Raw genomic sequence first — 23798 nt, 5'->3', positions numbered from 1 at the left:
GGCCTGCCGGGGTCGGGGGGCGCTGGTCCAGCCCGGGCCCTCTCGGGCTGCCCGCCCCATCTCGGCACCCGCGCTGGGCGGCCCCGTGAGCGGGCAGCGGCGCCGTCAGTCAGGGCGGCGGGCGCCGATTGGCCGGCCGCCGACGGGGGCGGGGCGGGGGCGGGGCTCGAGGCTGGCCTCCGGGTGGGCTGCGCCGGCGGCTCTTCCTAGAAGACCTTGATGCGTTCTCCTCAGCTGGCGGCGGCTGAGCGGCGACGTAGAGAACCGCCGGAGATTTGCGAAGAGCCCGTTTAGTAATTGAGCTAGTTTTTAAAAAGTGAATTCGTCTCAGGGAGAGATTAGGAAATGTATGTGTCCCGAGCGCCGTCCTCCCCCTCCTTTTTGGAGGGGGGGGTGGTGCTGCCGTGAGGCCAGTTAGCCTGTGCCCACTTGGAAAGTTTCCGAGGTTTTGCATAGGCGTGAGCTTGCCCGGCCGCCGTCTGTCTGTATTTCCCAGAATAAGTCCGCGTTAGAACCGCGGATGTACCTGATGGCTGTTAAGGAGCTAGGAAATCCTCCTCAGAGCCCTTGTACAGGGAGGAGGGGCTGGAAGGAAGAGGGATGGGGGAGGAGACGAGGATGCAGGCAGGACCGTTCTGGTCCTTTCTGTGCGCTCCCGCAGAGTCTTGGGCGGCGTTCTGAAACGACCCGCCTTTTGAGAAAGGAGGCAGCGGGCCAGAGAGAACCGAGCCCGCCCGGGGCGTCGGGCCGGGAGTCCCCGCGCTGCCCACGGGGCTGCAGCCGCCGCTGCGCCTCTCCTGGAGGGCGGCGTCTCCCCGGTCCCCTCCGGAGCAGGGTGCTGATAGTCATACCGAGCCCTCGTCTGGCACGCGGTTCTTGGTGGTGTGTACTTCAAGTATGTGACCAGTGAGCACGACAGCTTGTGGGGTCGCCATCAGCCTCTCTTGTGCTACCGGGGCGCCGGCGGAGTGTGCCCTGGCCTCCCCGGCAGGCCCCGCTCTGGGAGCTGGCCCTGGATGGTGCACGTGGCTCCTGCCCACCCGCGTCGAGTGGCCTGCTCTCTGAACCGGGGGCCCCGCCGCCTGCGCGGGAGACTTCGCCCCTGCCCTATGAGCGGCGTGCTACCGTAGGCCAGCTCCAGTGGCGTCCATCGCACAGTCCCTCCACTTTGTGACTTGCTTCATTTTTGGTGTGCCTTCTCTGGTGATCAGTTTTCACTGAGCCATAGCGTTCAAAACAGTGATGCTTGAGCGGGGGAAAAACGTTCCCCTGACACACGTGCCTGGCACACTCGAGGAGACTCACATTCAGTAGGCCTGTTGTAAGGCTGGCGTTTGTCCGGTCGAAAAAGCTTCCTTGGCGATTCTAATGAATACCCCTAATCTTTCAAAACTGTATGTATAAACAGGTTACTTGTACATTTATGTCTGATGAGACAAATGAATACGTTTGAGTTACTGGAGATTTTTTTGAAAAGAGAGTTAGGAAACGATGCCTTAAAATTCTCCCATCTGATGCTTGTTGCAACCTCGAGTTTCCTATTAAGCGAGGTATTGTGGTACCTGTGCTAGAAGCCTGATGGGCCCTCTGCACGGGCAGGTGTAAATGCCACTAATTAATTTTTTAAGAAATCGGCGCTCTGACAGAATTATCAGGGATGCTGAGTAGCTGGTACCAGATGTTTCTTTTGTTGAGGCCGTGGAGAGGTTATGTCACAGGGAATAAGGCTATGGACATTTAATCCTTGGTCTGAGGCTGTGGATTTGGGGATGCTGAATATTTTCTTTAAAAAGGGTTGGGCAGGGTGTATCTTCTGGTTTTTAGTCAGCCTTTCCCCCTACACAGCTCTTGCAGTATTATCGAACGTGGAGGTGTTTACTCAATTATCATCAGGCCCAGCTCCTGTTAGGAGACGGTAAATGGTGCTTGGGGCCTCTTTATCTGGACTCTCTTGCTCACCATTTTGCCACAGCTGAAGGGACAGTCTGTGCCTCTAACTGAATTCAGTCCTTTTTTTACTCCTTTACTGTGGAACAACAGGAAAGTCGACCGCTCATCATTTCGTGTGCAGACTTTACAGCCTCTGAACAGCCTCTGCTTTTGCAGTTTATGAATGCACCATTTGTTGTTTCGAGCACAACTGTTAGATACAACTGGCCTTGCAGCCCACTCTGCCTGTGACCAGAGTACATCACTGCCGCCTTTTTTTTCCTTTTTTTTTTTTTTGTTTCTACGTAGGCCAGATTTTTGCTTTAAATACCACCATTTTGTCCACACTATAGTTTCTTTGACCTAACTTAATTTTTCAAATGTAGGTTTCAGAAATAAGTTTTAACTTGCTCAAGCTGTTAGTACAGGGGTTCTAAATAAGTGTGTTTTACTTTATTAAAGAAGATTATTTTTGTGGCTTGGTTTTGCATACATGTTTTTTAAAAAATAATCTCAAAGAAGCATGGTGACTTTGAAATTTTATTTTAAATTGTGTTGCAGTTAGAAAGTTTTGTCTTTTCCTAGGGCATTATATTTCCTTCTTTTTAAGCTTTACACACAATCTCTTTGTCACCAAGTATTGCTAGGTATTGTCTTCAGTCTAGAGTTTAAAGGAAGCTGTCAAAACTTTTAATGTGGTTTTCTAGAGTATTTTGAATATCATCATTACAAATAACAATTTATCATTATTTTCTCCTCTTGAAAAAGGGTCCTATCCAAGAACGATACCATTAACGTTAAAAAATTTTCACTTCTGGCTTTTTTTTTTGTTTCTCCTATGTATTCTTGGGCCTTGTAATTATATATATTATATCTATATATACCTTGACATTATTCCTTCTTTACATTTTATTTAATTGTGTTTTAGTCAAAAGAGTGTATTAACATTTTTCTGCTGTGTTTTACATGTTCGACACCTGCACAAAATTGTTATTTCTGTTTTTAGGCCTTGCTCTGGCTAAGGAGACATATTTCTGTTAAAACAGCAGTAAACATCCTATAACAACTAACTCTACAAGACTCGGCATCCTGGAGCTTCCAAAAATGAAATAGTCATTTGCTGAATGTGCAGCAACTTTTCTGTATTTGAATTTTAAAGTAGATATTTGGCTTTCAAGAAATGTATTTATTTGTTGTCTTTCAAAGAAGTTATGCAGGCCTAGGGTTACATTTACATTTTTGTTAAGATTGTGACATACAAACGTGTTTAAGGAAAAAAGTGTAATCTTTTGTGAGATTCATCCTTTCCTTTTCGTCTCACTGTTTAGAGGGGGCAATCTGCCTTTCTGTGAAGATTAAGTCTTCCACGACCTGAAGAGTCCTTCAGTTTGATGTAAAGACTAAACAGCTACAAACAACTTAACTAGAAAGGGAGCCCTGGTTTTACTGCTTCCAAGAGCAGTTTTCTCAAGCTGGAGTCTGCTCTTAACTTTTTAGAGCACATTTTCCATACACGGTCCTGCATTTTCACGCTTGGTTTTGAGCTGCACCTTTAAGCTGGGTAAACTCTCATTGGACCTTTCTCCCTTTACCGTAGTTTCTTGGCTGCTCATCTCATGTGATTAATATGTGTGTTGCTTAAAATGGCAAGTGAAACATCACCAGGTATTTTCACCAGGTAGAAACTGCTTTTCCTGTGTCAAAACAACCAGTGTGGCTTAGTTGATGCTCCTGTTGCTAAGCAGGTAAATTTCTGGTCTGCAGGTTGTCTGTTAACCCCGTAAATGCCTAATGTCAAGCAAAAAACATCAAGAGGAAGAAAAATCCCAGCAACTTGATGCTTTCTTCTTACATAGTGCTTCGTTCAAGTGCATGAAACTGGGCCTACCTCATCCTAACATCGACTTACCTAAATCGGAGGATTTATGTATTTTCAGGGGGAAGAGGAGGGTTAGGAGCTGGAGAGGGCTGGGAAGTTGGTAGTTTACAGTGAGACAACAGTCCAAGGAGCTGTTAGTGAAGAGCTCATGCTATATGGTGAAAATTGTGCGTTTGAGTTCAGTTAGTAATGGGCTAGCGTTTTTCTTTGAGACTTTTCTCTACAAGTCTGCCTTAAATTGCACTATGGCTGTGGGGAAGACATGAGGAAAGAAAGGGGTTGCTGTTTGCATCCATTTGCTAGAAAGGAGTTAACAGAACATACCGCAGAACAGGTTGGGCAAGACTGTTAAAGCCAGTGATGAAGCCTGTCTCTCCCCCTCTCTTCACCTCCCCTCCCCCCCTTTCCACTTTCCTCTCCCAGGAGTAAAACGTCTTCAGACTGTCCCCTGCTCCCCCAGTCCCTCTCCCCACTTTGGTGTCTGACGTTCCTTCTCCGTGGCAGAACACTTGATGTGATGAAAATACTTTGTGGAGACGAAAGAGCCTGTGCGAGAGGCCTCAGCCTTGCCAGCTGTTTCTTGAGAAATCGATGGCATGCTTGTCCTTGCCCTTCGTCATGTAACATAGGCCCCATTCAGCAGAGACATTCTTCACTGTGCAGTTATGCCTCTGTGGGCCTGTGGGGTGGATGGCCTGTGGGGGTGGGGAGTGGGAGGGGAGGAGGCGAGGTTAGGATGGAGACATGGAGGGCAGTGAGGGGGAGTCCCTCACTCTGAGTGCCAGCATGTCATGAGACCGTTGCTTCTTGAAGCTTCCGAAGTTAGCTTGGGCTTAGGGAATATCTTATGGCCATAAATGCAGAGAAAGCAAGCTCTTTCAAAGCCAGTTCTGGTCTGATATAAGTTCTGCGTGGTGTTTGTGTCTAATCCCTCTGTAAACATACCATATATAGTCATGCTTGAGCACACTATAACACATTGCAGGGAACTCTCCTAATGCACAGATCCTCCGGCGCTTAGAAGCCAACTCGGGCTATTTCTGGTGTGTCATGGCTTGCTTTTTTCTTTTTTGGAAGGAGGGGGAAGGGGCTTTTTCCTTTCCATCTTCACACTGTTTGAAACATGTTTCTGATCCTAGTGTGTCTGGCACTCTGAAAACTAAAGAAACTACTGTCACGTGAAAAGAAACTGAATTCTCTTTTTACATCTGTTTTAGAATAAAAACCTTGTTTCTCTTAGTGTCTTTCACACCACATGCGTTTTGTGTTTTATGGTCCCCGGTCTTCAACTGTTTGTTTTTGGAGCATCTTTTAATACTGTGAGGGTGAGCTCTGCTCTGTACCGTGCATTGTTGGTGGCCAGTGGAGAAGTGGCTTTTGTATACCCCTCTGTTTCCTCTCTGATCCTCCCTGAGCTGTCGTCGTGTGTTTACAACACTCCACCTTCGGATTGCCAGGGCAGAACACGCAGCTCTCTGCAGAACTGATGGCAGCCGTTTTCCACTTGGCAGGCCTGGGTCTGTGGAGTGGAGAGGAGACAGTAATAAGAAAGAAATGCAGTTGTTTTTTTTTTTCTTGGAATACCTAGGATACAGCACTTCGGCTTGTTGGAGTGAGCAGCGGGAGGCATTTGTGGTTCAGATAAGGGACTTCTTCCTTTTCCTCCTCTTATTTTCTTTTCCTTCTTTCCCTGCTTCCTCCAAAGGCTATTGCTTTTCTTCTTAGGCCACGTGTTTAGGTAACCCGTGAAGAAAAAGTGGTTTGTGAGGCTGGGATATTTGGGTATCACATAAAGAGACAAGATGGGCACTTTCTTTGCTTTGTTTTTTCATCGGCCTCATCAGAGTGAATTATATCTGACTGTGTGACAGTTAATTGTACCATCCTTCCCTTTTCTTAAGCTGATAAGCCCCTTTCTGTCTGCCTTCATCAAGCTTCTTTGTTTGAGAAGTTCCTAATGCAGTAGAAGAACAAAGTGACAGTTTTCTTATTTACTGAAGTCTCTAAAGCACGTTCATTATGCTCTTTATCATATCTTTTTTAGAACTTTCTTCCTTTAACTTATATAATTGAATCATTCCAGGTAGTACAAGTGACTGATAAGTTAAAACTTCCTTAAAAATACCAATGAGTCCAGAAAAGAAAAATTTAATTTTTCTTTTCTGGACTCATTGGTATTTTTAAGGAAGTTTTGGGGGCAAAGTGATCAAGGAGCCCTATGTTATTTTTTACAATTGCATGGGTACCCACCGTGATCTCAGTTAAGAAAAAAAGCATGGCCAACTAAGGCCATGTGGTGTAGGGGCAAAACTGAAGTAGAAGGGACGTTACACTAGTTTCCGAAGGCACCTTGTGTAATAATTGTTCATTGTAATGATCCTGAGTCATCACCCAAAAAGGTTAGATTAATCATATGTTGATTCACTATGCTCTGCTTAAGGAGATGGGGAAGTTTGAAAGATACTTTAGAATGATTTACACCCAGGAGTTTTATATGGAAAATTAATTTCTGAATACTTCCCCTTACAATTCCTCTCAGTGATGTGCAGCTGCTTTATGAGTTAACATGAAGTGTTAGAGTAAACCTTCCAGTGTCTTCGGATATATACTAAAATATTATTTATTTTGCCCAGATTTGCAGGGAAAAAAGTGATTCATTAACAGAGTCAAATGACGTCCAAATACCTCACTAGGTTATCTGTATTCCTAATGTGAGTTGTTCTTTCCTTTTTTTGGAGGTGAGGAAGATTGGCCTTGAACTAACATCTATTGCCAATCTTCCTCTTTTTGCTTGAGGAAGATTGTCACTGAGCTAATATCTGTGCCGGTCTTCCTCTATTTTATGTGGGATGCCGCGACAGCATGGCTTGACGAGTGGTGCTAGGTCTGTGCCTGGGATCCGAACCTGCAAACCCAAACACTACACCATTGGGCCGGCCCCTGTTCTTTCATATTTTTAACTGACAAAATACACAAATGTCATGGATTTTTAAAAGCAGGTGATAGAGAAGACCCAACAAATCATGGATACCCTGCGAGACACAGTCTCTGTAAAAAGGAGTTCCAAGCTTAAAGGAAGCCTTAGAAAACTTAAATATTTAACAAATTAACTTTAAACCATCAAATGACAAATGGAAGGAAGGAGTGGATTTTTACCCCTCATCTCAACGATAGGCTCATTCTAAGAACCTTAGAATTTAGAGCTGGAAGGGACTTTCTAGGTCACTTGGTCTGTTTTTGTGAGTTTGCCTTCATTTTACTCCATATTCTTCCACAATTCATGTGTGTGTCCATGTCACCTGGAGTAGTGTCCATGTGGCTTTTTTGGCTGTGAGGAATAATCTTAAATTGAAACATTCAGTGTGCTTACTCAGCAGAGACTGTTATATTTTTTAGGTTATTTGTTAATTTTATTCTTCTCAGTATCTCCATTTTACAAATGAAGACCCCCATGGCACTCCATGGTGGTGGTACACCAAAATCTCTCTTGGCATTGCTAAGTATTTTTTGACATTTTTGTGGAAATCCTGGGGTTGAAACTCTCCTGGGTAGCTAATACTTACTGATGGTTCTCAGGCATTTTGATTTTATCTGTTTAAATATCAAACATTTCGGGGCCTAAGTTTATTAATCATACTCATAGATGTGTTTTAAATACTCACATATTAGCTTATAACAGTATGAGATTTGTTTAAGTCTTTTGTGCACTTTCTTGCTGTAATGCATTGTTAACATATGAATAAGGGTGGTATAAACTTCTGCTCCTGATTCAAGTAGGGTGTGTGTGTGTGTGTGTTTTAACTAAGAAAAATCGTTCCCTTTGAAAGTGTAATTAGTTTTGAAATTTGTCTTCTGAATATCTTTGGAAACTATACCTCCTGATTGCCATGCTGAAGGTGGAAAGTATTCCCTTATGGTTAGACGTTTGTGACTGTCAGGAAAGGAAAATGTATATGAATTGCATATAAGAAATATGAATTACTTCTCTGGATGTTAGATGCTCACAGCAGATGGAAAAGTAATAAAAACCACTACTTCCCAGGAAGCAAGGAGCAAGTCTTCATGCTGACTTCTTAGGGTGGGGACAGCACAGAGAGGGCTTGCAGGAGGGATGTGGCAAAGGGTGCAAGGGTTTGTGTCTCGTTCTGTGTGAAGCGACTGTACCTTCCTGCTCTGGCTCTGTTTGAGATGATGTGCTTGCAGCATCCACTGGGTAGGCGGGCCTCAAGGACAACTGTTGAGAGATTGGGGTGGTGGAGCTGGAGGTGCAGGGGAGGGAAACACCCAGGCATGGATTGGAACAGCTGCTGGCTGCCTGGAGATCAGCCTCCATGAATCATAGGCACGGAGAATTCATCTGTGTGACTGGAGGCCAAACGTGAAGAAGGAAGGGAGCATGCTTTCAGTTAATACTCTGATGCCCCCAGAGCACTTTAAAGGCATGGCAGAAATTTGTTGGGCAGTTATTAGCATCTCAGTCCATAGCATTCATTGTTTGTTTAAAACCTTTTCCCCCTTCAACTAATCTTAATCTTTTATTTAAAGTAAATGCTGTCAGTCTGCTTTAAAAGCTGACTGAAATGGCTTTTACTGGACATTGCCTTATTTATAAGGGGTGGAGTTGAGACTGAAGGAGAAGAATTTGATCAATTGATTTAAGGTTGTTGGAGGATTGAAATGTTACTTGATTGCTGGTCTTATCCAGGATTTTGAGATTTCAAGGAAAAGTGGACAATGGCTGCTTTTATCCGAGGGATTTCAGCATTCATATGATCTGCAAACCAGCCCCCAGGAGCAGCAAGTGCAGGCAGTCTCTGTGCTGAGGAGTCCGTGGAGAGAAGGAACTTCAGAGTGCGTGGGATATGCTGGTTTGGGAGTCATTTAGCCAAGAACTGATTTTGGTCATGGCCTTAGGTCTGCATAAAAGTTGCACATTGCAGGGACATGACATTTCTATGGCCTAAGATTTATTTGGATGCAAGTTGGAGGAGTCAGCAGCAGTGAGAGCAAAGATGAGCAGCTGTGCTGATGAGTGCACTGCAATTCCCTGCTCTAGGAGAAGGTGGCCGGCCCCGCTGGGCAAGGGAATAGAGAGAACCATCTTGTTAAGCTCTCAAATAAATTCCTGACATGTGGACATGTGTAGAAGTCTGCAGACTCTCTTATGCTCTTTGGGCATAAGTAAATGGAAGGGAGCTTTTGGCTTTATAAAGCATAATGTTTATAAACTCCCAGGAATTTACTTTATAGCTTGATTCTCTCATTATGAACATAAGTATGGAAGAAATGAACTGAGCAAGTTAGATTACAAAAATCACATGAGGTCGCTTTTGTATGGATTTCGTTTTCTAAATGTGGATATTGCTATTACATTTCTCTTGCAGAATCACACACAATGACTCTGATTTGAGGATACATTATGAGTGTTGTAAAATGAACTTGCTAAATAACGGAGTTATCAGGGGCCTTACAGGAGAGTACTAGCAAGATGTGATGCTGAGTTTCTTTAGCTCTGTGATTTTTTTTTTCCTGCTTTTTCTCCCCAACTCCCCCCCCAGTACTTAGTTGTATATTTTTTTGTTGTTGTGGGTCCTTCTAGTTGTAGCATGTGGGACGTGGCCTCAGTGTGGCCTAACAAGTGGTACCATGTCCACACCCGGGATCCCAATCCGCGAAACCCTGGGCCGCCAAAGTAGAGCGTCCGAACTTAACGACTCAGCCACGGGGCCAGCCCCAGCTCTGTGATTATTAATAAACCCAGCTATTATCTGATTGCTCATTATTCCTGTTATCTCTGGTATCTTGAGAAAATGTGCCCCAGTGATAGCTGCTTAATGAAAAGTAAAGAAGTAGCCCTGTTTTAGTGTGTACAGGGAGACTTCATTGGTCTCCGTAATGTCTTAAAGGTAGTATGTCATATGAGTTTTTTGAAAATAGAAATGTTTATATTTTCAAGTTTTCTTTTTTTTTGATGATTTTTTCATGTCTCCTGAAAGAAATGAAAAAAGAAAAAAAATCCACTCACCAAAAAAACCCAATAGCTGAATAGCTATGAAACATATTAGAGAAATTCAGCTTTTAGCATGGGGACCTTTTTATTATTTTCAACTCTGATTTTACAGCTGAGTTATAATATGTGACCAAATGCATCACGTGAATGTTTACTTTTTTTTTTCTTTTTGGCCACATTGAAGTACCTAAAGAGATGGAATGTGACACACCCAGAGAATGAGGCACTCAAGGGGCCTAGGAACTTGAGAAGGCCAGAAGCAGCGGGATCCCTTCTTGTCAACCTGAGCTTTGTCAGTGCTAATTGGGGAGGAGAGAGCTGCTGAACTCCTTTGGAGATGAGTTTTCAAATGTGTGTGTGTGTGTTTGTGTGTACACAAAGGGCTTGTTCTCCTGCCCTCTGTAGAAAGAGTTAGGGAGAATTCCAACAAGAAATTCCCCCACCGTTGAGATTGTTGTAGGTCCCACTCACCTCAAGTCCTCCTCATAGAGGGCCCTCCAGAGAAGTGCTGTTTTGTTCTAGAGACCAGAAAGGGCCTATGTGATTCTAGCACATATTTCTAAATGCTGTCTACCTAGTTCTTTTAATTTTGTGTATTTCATACATTTCTAGTTTGTTGTTGAGTTGTTCTAGATTACAGTTTGTTTTGGCTGTCTGTGTGTTGGGGGGGCGGTGGTAATTTTTGTGGGAGGAGAATCTTTATTATGTTTAATTCCATATAGTCTGGAAGGTAGTGTACTGTGGACAGCTCATTACCTGCATGTCTCACAGCTCTCTGGTATAGCTCCCTTCCAAGCAGTGACCCAGGGATCCAGGCTGCCCTTATTCTATACCTGCTTCCAGATTGCCACAGTAAGGAAAGAGCTAGCAGGTCACACGTCAGCTTTTAAAAGCTTCAGCCTGGAATTAAGTCACATCATCTTGGCTCACAGCCCTTGGCCAGAACTTTTCATGTGGTTTGCCACATGCAGAGGTACAGGGGTGCTACACAGTGTGGAAGAACATATGGATATTCTCTGAGCAGCAAACCTCTTTGCCATGGGCATATTTGCTACTCTCCTTTCTAATTTTATCTCCTTAAGGCTCACTGTACACATTTGGGTAAGGCTTAGGCCTGAAGCATAGAACATAAGGAGTTAACTATTCCACAGAGCAGTAGTTATCAAAGTGTGATCCCCAGACCAGCAGCATCCACATCACCTGGGAACTTGTTAGAAACACAGATTCCTAGGACCCGCCCCAGACCTTCTAAATCAGAAACTCTGGAGATGGAGCCTAGTAAAGCTTTTGCAGTAAGCTCTCTAGATGCATGCTAAAGTTGGAGAACCACTCCCCTGGATGAACGGAGTGTCTTTAGCACCTGTTGAACTGATCATTAGTGAATCAACCCTGAAATGCCGATATGCACTTGCCAGTATATTTGTGCAGTAATCATATGGTCGCTTGTGAACACAGATATGATAGTAGGAAGCACTTAGGGAGTCTTCACTATATGTCCCAGACCGTGTTTAAGCACTTTACAGATTTAAGTCATCTGTTTTCTCACAGCAACCATACGAACTATGTATTATCATTCTCTCCATCTTACAGATAAGGAAACTGAGGCAGGGAGAGGTTCCATTAACTGTGTAAGGACGATGCTGCAAGATCAAGCCACTCATCACAGCTGGACAGTGGAAGATGCAGGTTTTGAACCCGGGCAGTGTGGCTCCCAAGTCCACTCCTTAACTGCTCTGCAGCTCTGCTTACTGATCTGGTAACCCACCAGGTCATGTGGTACTTTTTAACTTTTTCCTGAATGGAGACAGTCTGTCAGAATTAGCAGGAAGTGTGGTGTGTTGGTGGCAGTTCACATTACGAGTTAAGCCGCCTCACTACCAGCTTCATTCGTTGGTGGTTTACGTGTGATGGGCTGGCTATGGTATTGGTCAATCCTGGAGATGCATGGCTAGACAGCAGTGGCCCAGTTATTTAAAACTGAACAATAAATAGAATAGGGTTGTTAAGGGTAGAATTAAGTTGCTAGTGGGAAGTGTTTCTCAGAGTGAGGTAGTTGTCACACCAGAAGAGCATTTTCTTCAGTTAACCTACGTGTAAGCTTCAAGCTTATGAGAGAAGCCCTGTTCTCGTCACCTTCCCTTTTGATTCTGAGGTCTTTCATGTTTCATCATCTGCCCTCTGAGACACTTATCTGAGGCCTGATTCCATGAGGTGGTCTGAAGAAGGTTTCTGTTAAGTTTTTATGAGCAGGACTTGAGTCTTAATAAAGAAAATGTGTTTTTCCTTCCAAGAAAATTGATAAAGTTCTCCCCCTTCCACAGAGTTAGACACAATCTAATCTTTTGAATTTTGGACTGATTTAAAAGCATTTCCAAATGACATTGAGAACTGCTTTTCAAGCAGTTCTGTTTCCTTGCGTCCTTTAAAATTTTTTAATTATTAACTGCATTTTCTCTCTTCCAGGTGGGTCATTATTTGTTGCTGTTTGGGTGTACTTTGCTGGCCCATGCATCCCCTTGCCTTCTTTGTCTGTTGTGCTCAGCAGACTAGAACTGAGACAGCTCCTTGGCAGCTCTGTCCCGGACGGTACCAGCTTTGACTCTAGGTAGAGGATAAAGATAGCATCACCCCTTTCGGTTTTCATGTTGGCTGGGAACAGCTGCTACGCTTTGTATAGCTCTACACATAACATTTCATTCCAGAATTGCTGAAATTTTTAGTTTTCTGCAAGCCAGGGCTTAACCACGGGGTTTTCACATTCAGACTGAGTCTAGAATTTTCCTTTGAGAAACAGTTGCTTGTCTAGGAGTTTAGTAATTTAAGGGAATAGAGATGGCACAGGGGAGAGGAAGGAGGCTATTTGCACATGTTATTTGAAAGATCCAGTTCCTTCCCTTTCCTCTCCCCTCATCACTTCCTTTCCCTTCATCACTTTAAATGGTTTAATTTGCTTAGGTGCGCTAACAGAGGTATAGATAATTGAAGTAAATCTTGAGTCAGATCTAAACAAAAGAAAGAACTGACCTAAAAAAGAGCAACTGAACTCACACTAATTGAATCACGGAGCCCTGTGCACAGATTTGCCCAGACCATCCTACCCTGGAGAAAGACGAGGACCCTTTGCTCTCGGTGGGCTCTATGCCTCCTAAGAACCAACTCCAGCACTTCCCTTGCAGATTTCCCAGCTGCATTCCTCACTGAGGCGCATCTGGGTTAGAGTTGCAAAGTTCAGCTTCAAAGAAAAAAAAACGTGAAAGCCATTTTGGGCTGGGTGTTTGGAAAACGTTTTCTCTTCTCTCAGAGACCTGGTGCCTTTAGTATTTGTAGATAGAATCTACTTGTTTACTGTTTAGGAGAGCAGCTACATGTGTGAATTGGGCATCTGTTGGAAGAAACGTAATAGGCTTGCCTCAAATAGCAGGAATAAAAGATGCAACCATTTGAAATAACACGGTTTTCCTCCCTTCTCCTAACCCAGCCATCCAGAGTAGGAAACAGGATGCCAGACTCACCCTGAGTAGGAGGAGAGACTTACAGAGGTCCCCTTAGCTGCTTCCATGAGCCCATTCTTGTTCAAGAGCACCTTGAGATCACATGGTTATAAATACCTACACTAACTGAGGGCCCCCCTCTGTTAAGCATCATCTTCCCTGGCTGCTGGGGAGGCCTTTATTTATCTCTGACTGCCACTGTGCTCCCTCCCACCAGCTCTCTAGGGTCCTTTGCTCCTTTTGTCTTCCTCCTACTCACAGCATAAGACCCGACTGCCTCTTTTCTTGATGTTACTAACCAGTAAAATATTGGAGTGCCTACTGTGTTGTCAAGATTAAGACCATCTAACTTTGAGCTTCCTTGAGCAATGCCTCAAATGTTCTTCTTTTTACTCTTTCATGTTTCCAGACTCAGAGAGTGATGCCCCTTCATTGCTAATGCTTTCACATTTATCTGGACACTCTCCTCCCTCCTGGAGACCTTATTCCTACCAGCCCTTATTCCTATCTCTGTGGCTTAAAATGGGTCTTCATTCTGGACCTTCTATCTCTGAATTACATCAGCTCACCTGGCTTAGGCCTTACCTCCCTACAGAGGGAGGGATCAATCCCACGTGTACCCATTAGCCCCGATCTCCCACCCATATACTAATATCATAGCACTAAGACCTTCCCTTCTGAGACCTCTCTATTTCTTTACTTTCCAAGTGTTTAAAAAAGAAATTAGCCCAACCACTTACTGCTTAGCTCCCTCCAGTCTTTCCATTGTATATCCAGCCTGCTTCCAGGTCTCTGCAGGTCTTTGAAAGGTTTTGAGGTTTACCTGTCCCTCTCTATTCCCTTTGTTCCCATTTCTAGTCTCCCTCCCCTGCAGTACTATACCATGTTCAGACAAGTTTGCTTAAGACTCTGACATCATCCTCTCAGGCCTACACAGAGCTGACACCCCCTGCTGCCCCAGTCCCAGCTGTGCCAGCTCCCCGTGATTTGCCCGCATGCACCCTCTGTAAGCAGGACCTGGCCCCAGGGCTTCTGGTCTTTTCTGGGTATCAGCTCCTTGCAGCCTCTCTTCCACCTCTGATACCCCTCCAGTTACACATGCCAGTGTTTTTTTCTGGATTTAAAATTAGTATTGCATAGACAACATGTCATTCTCTTACCTTCCCGTGTTTTCTTCTTTTTTTTCCCTCACCTAGGTGGTGAGCTCTTGGAACTCCACCCCCAACCCCCGGCCCTAAGACTAGTAGTACATCTATAGGACATGCATTTTTATCATGAAGAAGTATTTGAGGGCCTTAGGTAGAGTATTTCCCCCCCAAATCATTTGAAGGGAGAGTACAGGTCCAATTTGTTTATTTTTTCAGACAGGTGGTTTTAAAAAAAAAAACGAAACACAAAAAACTTCTGACATTTTGAAGGCCAGAAAAAATTGGTTGGTTTTCAGCTTCAAAGGACACGTGAGAAAACAAGGACCAAAACAGTTTACCCCAACCAACACCTTTTAATCACAGTCCCTTTTCTCACTCCCCTGGTTGACTCTTGAATTTTATAGTTGATATAATCCTCCCTTTTATAGCCAATTTATTTTATTTATGCATTGCAATTTAAATAAAAACTGTTCCGTGCATAGACAGCCTCAGTTTTAATTCTTGGCTTCTATTTAAAAGGCTCGCTAACGCCCCCATTTCCTTTTGTTAATTGCAAAACAAACATCCTCCACAAGACCACCCTCTATTCTGGGACCCCTTTGAGATTCCCAGGAATTGCTGTGCTTGGGCCACATTTACACCTAGACGGGGATCTTACAGAAAACCTCCTTGCTGCCTTTGATGGCCTAGGGATGGTGATACTACACACTCAGAAAGTTTTAACCTTATAGTCAGCATCAAAAAATGAACTTGGTTCCAACAGTTGTTTCTAGAATAACTGGGGTACAACAAAATACAACTGGGGTACATAAATGCAGTGGCATAGATGGGGCACACAATGATCTCTTTACCTCTGCTTCCTTTCCGTAGGATAAATTCTGTTCTAAAATTATAATTGTTGATAGCAGGCATTGGGAAATTGGGGGATTGATTTCACTAATTTTTATTGAGCTATTGCCATGTGTCAAATACTACTCGAAGTGAATTACATGGTTGCTCTCATCTTCAACAAGAAAAAGGAAGGTTTGAAATCTGATCAAATATATGAATTCTTTTCCCAAAAAAGTGAATACCACATAAAAATACAGTTTCAAGGTATGAATCTTGTACTTGTCTGTAGAACAAGGCTTATCAGCTTGAGCATACCACCCCTAATTGTATAGAAGGAGCTAGACAGATGCCTACTGTGCCAGGCTCTGGGCTATGACTAAAGATACGTAAAGTGGGGGAGGGAGGGAGGAGAACAGTTTCACATCTTAAGAAGGAATGCAGTTTGATTATTTTCTTTTTTGTATATTTAAAAAAATTTTAAATTACAAGAATTAAATTTATAGTGATATTAAGTTATGCTTTATTTTTTAAAAATCACTATATTCCCATCACACATATTTCAGGTTGCATCTTCCATACTCTATCCTTAAATAACGTTATCATAACATCATAGAATGCTTAAATGTACTAACTTGCTTTTTAAACTTGATCTAACTTTATAAACATTTCCTATGTTTTCACACACTGACCTTCATGTTTAAGGTGGGACCAGGGCTGAGCAGGTTTGGGGTAGATGGGACAGGGTGGGGATGACTCCCCTAGGAGAAGTCAGTCTAGTTTAGGAGATGTCCTTCTATTGTTAGTTTCATGGGTTATTTCCCTTTATAGTTGAAACTGATAAACACTGGGAAGAATGAAGAATCATAGCATAGTAAGTTACTTCAGGGATCAGCTCACTCCCCTCCCATGCCTGCAGGTAAAACTATTCTCTGTCATCTTTATTCTGACCTTTGGGTTTAAAAACCCCAGGAAGCAAACAAATTAAGGACTACAATCTAGTAACCCAAGATTACTGGAGAAAAAAAAAGACCATGGACCTACACTATCCAGTACAACAGCCAGACAGCTGCTAGCCATGTGTAGGTATTTAAATTTAAATGGAACTTAAATAAAAATTTAAAATTTAGTTCCTTAGTCACACTAGCTTAATGTCAAGTGCTCAGTGGCCATGTGTGGCTAACAGAGAAGATAGGGATTATTTTCATCGTTGCGGAGCTTTGAACTGGACGTTGCTGCTCTAGATCTTATCAATTCAATAAAATATTTTACCTAGTATCTAACATGTTAGTTTTATATGATAGGCTCTTTGAAAGATAGAAAAAGATGGATTTTGTTTTTCTTTTGTTTTATATTTCTTAAAGTTTTGTGTAGGCTTGTAACCTGTAAACTAAGGCTTTTTAAGCACTTTCCAGCCCATCAGCCACTTGTGGCGATCAGTTTTGTTAGCAGAGTCCAATTTGACAGTGAATGAGTATGTGTACATGGCTACCTATGTTAGGTATTCTGTCAACCACAGTGTTTCATCTCCCGGGGCCTGGCAGCCCCCTGGCCCTCCTTTCCACCTCCCCTAGAACCCCATCTCCTTTTTCCCATCTGCTCCTTTCTGTCTATGGACATTCTTAGGTTTTCTTTTAAAGAGAACTCCTCGCTTAATTTTGCTCCTCTATAACCAGTCCCTTCCTGCTGTATTCTCTTTACTCTCTCCTGTCCTGCGAATTTTTTCTGCAACTCAGTTAAGTGCCTTGCCATCCACTCTGTTGCCAATGCAGGAAGCCCGGAATCTCCTCACAGCCAGGTTGGTCTGTGGACCCCTGTGCTCCTCATATCTGTCCTTTAGACTGTATTGTAGTAGCCTCCTAACTGGGTTATATCCCTCTAATCGTCCATTTTTCAAATTGTTGCCAAGAACTTTTTAAAATATGGATATGATTATTTCATCCCACGGTTTAAAAAAAAGTGGGGGACCCTTCAATTGGTTCCCACAGCCACAGGATCAAGTTCATCCCTCTGAGATGGAACCTTGACCTCAGCATAATTGTGCTGGCCCCATCTTTGCCATTTCCCCCACTCTGCCCTCCCTCCTTTCTACAATGCACTGGTATCATCCCATGGCTCCCAAGGGCTTTGTTTTCATGGCCAGAAACCTAAGACAAAACTTTGGCAGTTAGACACAGGATTGCCATTTTTTTTCTTTTGCCAAGTAAGGGCATTAAAAAACAGTCTCAACCATCTACTGTCTTTATCATCTCATTTTAAAAGGGGGCATTTTAACCTAAAAAAAGTTAATAAATTCAGCATTGTGAGAATTTCAGTAAATCGTCTGGTTTTTCTCATTTCACTGGAGAAGGGAGAAAATGTAGGAATTTAGGAGCTAATGCTTTCGAAACACTGCATTCCACGCAGTCATACCTCTTGGGTCTCGGTGCTTTTCCCCCATGCATTTCCTTCTAACTAGAATGCACTGTCTTCTGAAAGCCCATCTCTCTTTCAAGCTCAGGTTTGTTTTTACTTTCCTGTCCTCACACTCGATGACTTACCGCTGGGGAGCCCCGCAGCCCTTAAAGTGTTTGGCTCATAATCCATTTTCCCTGGGATTAGAATTTATCTCTTTGTTTCCTGCCTACTCTACCTCTCCAGCCTAAGTACCAGCCTTTGAGGCCAGGGGCTCTGTCTTCCAGCTGTTGGTGGTTCTAACATCTGGGACATCAGTAAACTAATGTCTGAGAATGATCATCCTATTTCAGGTTTTCACATTGATAGAGAATCTTGCCCTGCATCTGGGGTACAAAAAGAGTAGAGAATGTCTTAAGCAACTCGTTTTAACCCTGAGCAGAGAACACATATTTTCTGTGCACTCTCCTAGGCTTTGGCTCAAGCACACTGAAAGGAGCAAGGGTGAGCCTGGAACTCACACTGCAGGAAACTAAAGAGACCTAGTTTTTAAATGAAACCTGTTTGGTGGCTGAAGCCATAGACATGATAAGTGCAAAGAAGCTGTGAAAGTTTTAAGGGCTGGCAACTTTGATGGATCAGTGGGTCCTTTTGTTTTCTCTTTCTCTAAGCTAAAAAAAATTAAAGAAGCATTTGTGTAATGTTATGAATGGGAATAACAATATTTGACTATAAATCTGGGATGTACAGAATACCTGACTAGAACAAATAGCATGGTGCTATTTCCATGTAAAGTAGGTGGAACTAGAATTACTTTACATATCTGTCTTCCAAACTCCTAGGCCATTAAATGAATCTTGTAGGCTAAAACCTAGTAGGGTAAAAAACAGTTATCACCACAGTTAGTAGTTTCTTGTGGGTAAAGCCATAAAAGGATTATTCTTGCCTTGCCCAGAGCACAGCATTAGGGGTTAACTATAAGAAATAAAGAGACGATAAAGTTTTCTCTTACATCTCTGTCTTTCCTGCAAGCATCATTTGCACCATAGACAGGTAGCAAATTGTTATATAATCTGTTAGTCCTTTTTTTTTTTTTTCTTAGGAAAATTCTCTTTCCAGATTGGGAACATGCCAGGATATAACTGGCCTCTAATATAATATAGTTTATGGAAAGGTGTCAGTTACAATTCCAAATCTGTTAAGTAACTGGGGCCACTCTCTTGAGTTATATTTTGACTTCTGCATTTTAGTTGTGGGGCCGGCAGAGCATGAAATTCGGTTTGTGTGAACATGTGCGTGCCTGGGTGTAGTGGACTGTATTTTCTTTTCAGAATTATAATGAAGCATCTTAAAGAGCTTTGAAAAAATTTCCTCGGGCATATTCAGTGAGCACGGTAGATGCCGTTGTTTCGCAAGTTTTCTATTTTCTTTGTCTGTACAGGTTGTTCCTGACTTCATGGCTGGGAGGAAATTGAGGATGTTGAAGAGTGCTTGCCGTTTGGCCGGTGGGGCTGAACCGGTTAGCTGGCTCCTGTGCTCAGATGGGCCAACGGCAGGGCTGACTCCTGTGGCTATAGGAGAGGGGCCACACAGAAGGCAATGTTCTCAATTTTGCATGAAGACAGCATGGCTGCTCTGCTCTCTACACACCTTTTTTCATTCTACTATCTAGCCTCATAAAAAAAGATCCTAAAAATACCAGCTTCGTTTTGGAGTGTTGGCATAGAAGTTGGTGTCCTGGATTTAATCTGTAACCTGGCTTCTGTCTCTCGTTTGCCACCATTTTCCCCATGGCTTTGCCTACTATTATCACTCAGTCTCCTTTCTCCTCCCTAGCCCTCTTACCTCTGAGATTGTAAAAGGTTAAGAGATATTCAGGCAAGGGAGTTTTTCTTTGCTTTAATTGACTTTGGAAAGATTCCTTACAGCCCAGAAAGGAACTCTGGGGGACTGTTTTAAACATCTGATCCTATCATCCTCTGAACCCATTAACTTCACATATGCTGGTGTGATACCAAGAAAGTGGAACTCCTGGCCTTGAATGACAGGGAGTCAGGGTCCTCTGTGCGCTGATGTGGGAACTCCCTCACATCATCCCATGCTGTTAGTGGCGCATGATCCTACAGACACCTTGATTCACTAATGAGTGGAGTTTGCTGCTATTCTTGTTGCTGGATATTCACAGGAATGCTCATAGTGTTAGGTAGGTGGAAGTGCTTTTGAGACCCGACGTAAAAACACCCGGGCATCCCAGCAGGGTTGAGTCTCATACACAGTTAGGCCTGGGAGGGACTCAAAGATCATGGCCTGTGCTCACTCTGCAGATGAGGGGGCCAATGTATTACAGGCCATTTGCTTACCCAAGGAAGCACATGGTGTACTGCTCTGTGTTCCAGTGGTTAGAGGATGTTATTAAATGCTACTGAATTATTTTAATAATGGTGGTATAAACTCAGAGTTTACCTTGAGCTACTGTAACTAACTTCTGGGGTTTCTGGACTGTGATGAAGATAGCGCTCATGTTTGCTGCAGGCAGAAAGCAAATATATATGTGAGCCCAGAGAGTGAGTTCTCTTTCTTGGAAGCATCAAGGCTCTCCCACACTGAGGTGCAGGGAGTGCTGGTACGTTGGACTTGGAAGCTTTTAAAGTTGGAGCTGAAATGGATGCCGGGTAGGTGTTGATTGGGCATTGTTCCAGGGTTCTGGAGGCCGGTAATATTTAAACAAGCCAAACAGCCCCTCCAGGCGAGCTGCAGGAAATCCAGCCCTGTGCTCTGTGTTGTTGCGTGGTCAGCAGGAGATAAAAGTGCGGACTGTTGGAGGCGAGGCCCCTCCTATCACTGGATGGCAAACTGTTAAGGGAAGATAAAAGGAAAGAGTGGGGTTGTTCTTCTAGAACAACAGGAGGTGCCTTTATCACAGGCATTCAAGTAAAATGGAGGCGGTGAGCAAGAGATCCTCAGCTTTATGATTGCAAGTGTGTTAAGGAACTCTATCTGAGAAGCAGGACGTGGTTTCATGAACACACTTTCATGTCATGAAAATGTTAGTAGAGGCCCGTCTTTTTTCAACCCAGAGTCCGTTTGACTGGAAATGTTGCATTACATACTGCTTCAGTTAAATTGGTGTCTGCTTGCCCTTCCAAATCTTTGTGCTCCAGAGATTTTCCCTGGGGAGGTCTCTGACCCATTGGGACTGGTGGAAGTGTCAGGCTGTGCTTGGACTGAGCAGATGAACAGAACAGCCCCGTGCGCACAGTGATGGTGTACCCAGTATCCTTGATTTCTCAGCTGTGTGTCTGTCTCCTCTCAGGTTTTCTTCTAGTGCTGGCTGAATTATCACGCAGGTGTGAGAGAGTTTAAGAGAAGGGTTCCGTCAGACTAGTGTTGATCTCCCCTTTTAGATTTTCCCTCCTGTTCTTCGCAACTTTGGGGAGAAGTTTAGGAGCTTACAAAGAGGTTGTCTGTTTCAGGGTGGGGATTGTGAAATGTGAACCCACATCGAAGAGCCTCGGCGTGGTCAGTGCGAATGTGAGCTCAGTCAGACCAAAGGAACCCGTGTGCTTTGGGCCCATTATGCTGTTTCAGACCCTGCTGGGCTGGGGGGCTCGGCCCTTTGTGTTGGTGCAGCAGCAGCGCAATTAGACAGCCGGTGGAGTGCAGTTGTCGTGAACTAATCACCGCCCGGCGGCTTAGGGGAGACACGCCAAGAGGAACTGTGCGCGTCAGACTTGCTCCAGCTCCAGGATGGCTCTAATCCCTCCCGACACGCCACCTTCCCTCCAAGGTGCCTCTGCTCCTTAGTGCTGGGGGTGGTGGGCAGAAACCGGCCCCCTGTGCCACCTCCCTCCCAGCGCCCCATCCTGCCCTGTAATAGCTTTTGGGTTTCGCTCAGTTTACTTTAAGAAACACCATTTTCTTCCTAGTGTTTTTGGTTGGTTGGCTTGTGATAAACACTTATCAACCACTTATATCTCAGAGTATTTGTTTTTCTTCATAGATACAGCACGGTGAATAATTTTCTTAAAGGCAAAACAGAGGTTAAAAAAAGGTCACCCGTTACTTGGCACAGAGGGCGGCCGGCAGAGCTCCTGGTCGTTTGGGCATGGTAATTTCACCAAGCACAGTCACTCTCAGCTGACAGTTTGTAATGTCTGATTACCCACTGTGAAATTTCGACCACAGCTGACCACTTTTCCAGGGGGCAAGGAAAGATGTGATCTCCTCCTTCCACTGCCTTCTCTGAGCTGTCGGGTAGAAGCATTTCGAACAGCACTTTTATCTTCCACAAAGTAATTTTAGTTTTTTAAGGGGTGTCGTCCTGCACAGACTCCATTCTGGGAATCTGAAGCCTAGATCCTAGGTTAACCACCTGCCCTTGGGGTGGTTAGCTTGCGTCCAGCTCCTCCTCAGGGGAAAAGTAGAGAATCCTGTTTCTGCAGCCTCTGCTGCCAACCCTTTACCGAGCATGCTGGGAAAGCCAGCCCCACAACCTCAGAGCCTGTGAAAGAGTTGCAGGATATTGCCTAAAACGCTCTACAAACTGCTACTGAACTTTACCCCAGCTTCCTTCCCAAAGCTGTAAATGTGACTGGAGTCACTGAGATCTACTTCAGAGGAGTGTCCAGAGCAGTCCACTGACTAGGGTCCAGTTGCCTGAGAGTCTGGAACAAGTTGCTGAGTGTCAGCCATAGTATGTCCAGGTTCTGTAGCTGGGAGGGAGGAGGTGATGGAGAATATGGGGAAGAGTGAGGTTCCTGTGGAGCCAGCAGTGAGGACTTCCTTGATGAAGCAAATGTGAAGCTGACCAGGATTTGTTTCAGCAGGAACTGAAGCTGAGGCGGTTTTGTTTCCTGGGCGCCAAACAGCATTGCAAGTGTGGCAGCAGCTGTTCTGCTCCTTATTGTCAGTGGGATTGCATTTGTCATAAGCTAAATTATATTTGTATTTCGTTACTAATCTTGGAGGCTGGAGCAGAATTTTGTTTTAAAAGTCATCAAACTGTCCCTTGCCCTCAAAGCTTTGGCAGTGCAATAGGGGAGGTCCGTGGGTGAATCGAGGAGCTGGGCAGAGCCAGCCCAGGGGCCACATAGACTGGAATGTTGGGAGGTAAATAGCATCAGTAGCTCATACTGGGGGTTGCTATACCATTTGCAGTGTTCTAATGAATAGTCCTTTGATTTCTGTACTGTAAGTTAAGGAGAGCTAGTATTAGCTTCATTTTCCAGATGAGAGAGCTGAGGCTCTGAAACTTAAAGTTGCTCCATTGGTGGCAAGCTGAATTTCCAGTCCAAGGTTTAAGACTCCACATCGCATGCTCTTTAAGTTACACTGCTGTGGTTTGTTCTCCTGGTGCGTGCTTCTGAATCTTACAGTATTATGGAAAAGGGACTGTCCTCTTAGAAGTACACAATCTGGAAGTCAGAAGAATGATCTGATTTGGTTACCACCCACTGCAGGACTGAGTTATGGTTATCCACCCTCTGCATGAATACTCCCAGGGGCAGCAAACTCATTACCCCTGGGGCCTTGTGACATCTGTGGACAGCTCTAGTTGTTCAAAGCTCTGGTGTAGAGAATTATGGAGTTCCAGACCGGCTTCTTTGTGCCCTGTACCCAAACGTCGTTCCTGCTGTGGTGAACACATGGGAGTGTGCCCCCCTTTCACGTGCCAGGCCTTTAGGTGTTTTCGGCCCACCTTGTGTCTCCTGTTCTTTCTCTTCAGTGGGCTCAGCATCTCTGGTTCCTTCAGCCACTTCTTGTTTTCCCCTGGACTTGGTCTCCTAGTCCTCTGGTTTGCTAATGACCCTTCTCTGAATGGTTTTTCAATGATCCTCTTTGTGGTGCAGCAGAAAGTACAAGAATTTTGGAGTCAGACAACCCCTAGCTAGCATCTTGGTCCTGCCCTTAAGAGCTGTGTAATATCCAGCAAATAATCTGATCATTACCTTGTGGGATTTGGGGAAGGATTAAATGTGTGTAAAGTGCCTAACACATTTTTTGGCCCAGAGTTTGTCACAAATAGCTAATGCCCCCTAGTTACTGGGAAGGGGTACTCTGCAAGGCATGTAATTGGATATATACTAGACTTCTGACATACTCTGATTAAATCCTGTTTT

At 44.1% G+C, this 23798-nt stretch overlaps 1 protein-coding gene across 6 annotated transcripts in view; it reads left to right on the top strand.

The window, feature by feature from the left end:
• The window catches only part of RREB1 (ras responsive element binding protein 1), a 149780-nt gene that overhangs the window by 48965 nt on the left and 77017 nt on the right, over nucleotides 1-23798 (top strand). Inside the window, exons 1-3 of one of the 6 annotated variants that reach the window (XM_046640924.1) lie at nucleotides 10027-10169; nucleotides 11409-11586; nucleotides 12282-12423. The exons of 4 other annotated variants lie outside the window; for them this stretch is intronic. The gene's annotated coding sequence lies outside the window, so the exon portion shown is untranslated. Of the gene's footprint in view, nucleotides 1-10026; nucleotides 10170-11408; nucleotides 12424-23798 lie in introns of those variants that run through there. One more of the 6 variants, XM_046640926.1, reaches the window with a different exon arrangement.

Source organism: Equus quagga, chromosome 15 (genome assembly GCF_021613505.1).
Source record: "Equus quagga isolate Etosha38 chromosome 15, UCLA_HA_Equagga_1.0, whole genome shotgun sequence".
NCBI classification, from domain to species: domain Eukaryota; kingdom Metazoa; phylum Chordata; class Mammalia; order Perissodactyla; family Equidae; genus Equus; species Equus quagga.
Note: the sequence above shows the minus strand (reverse complement) of the source record. Positions and strands in the feature narration are given on the sequence as shown.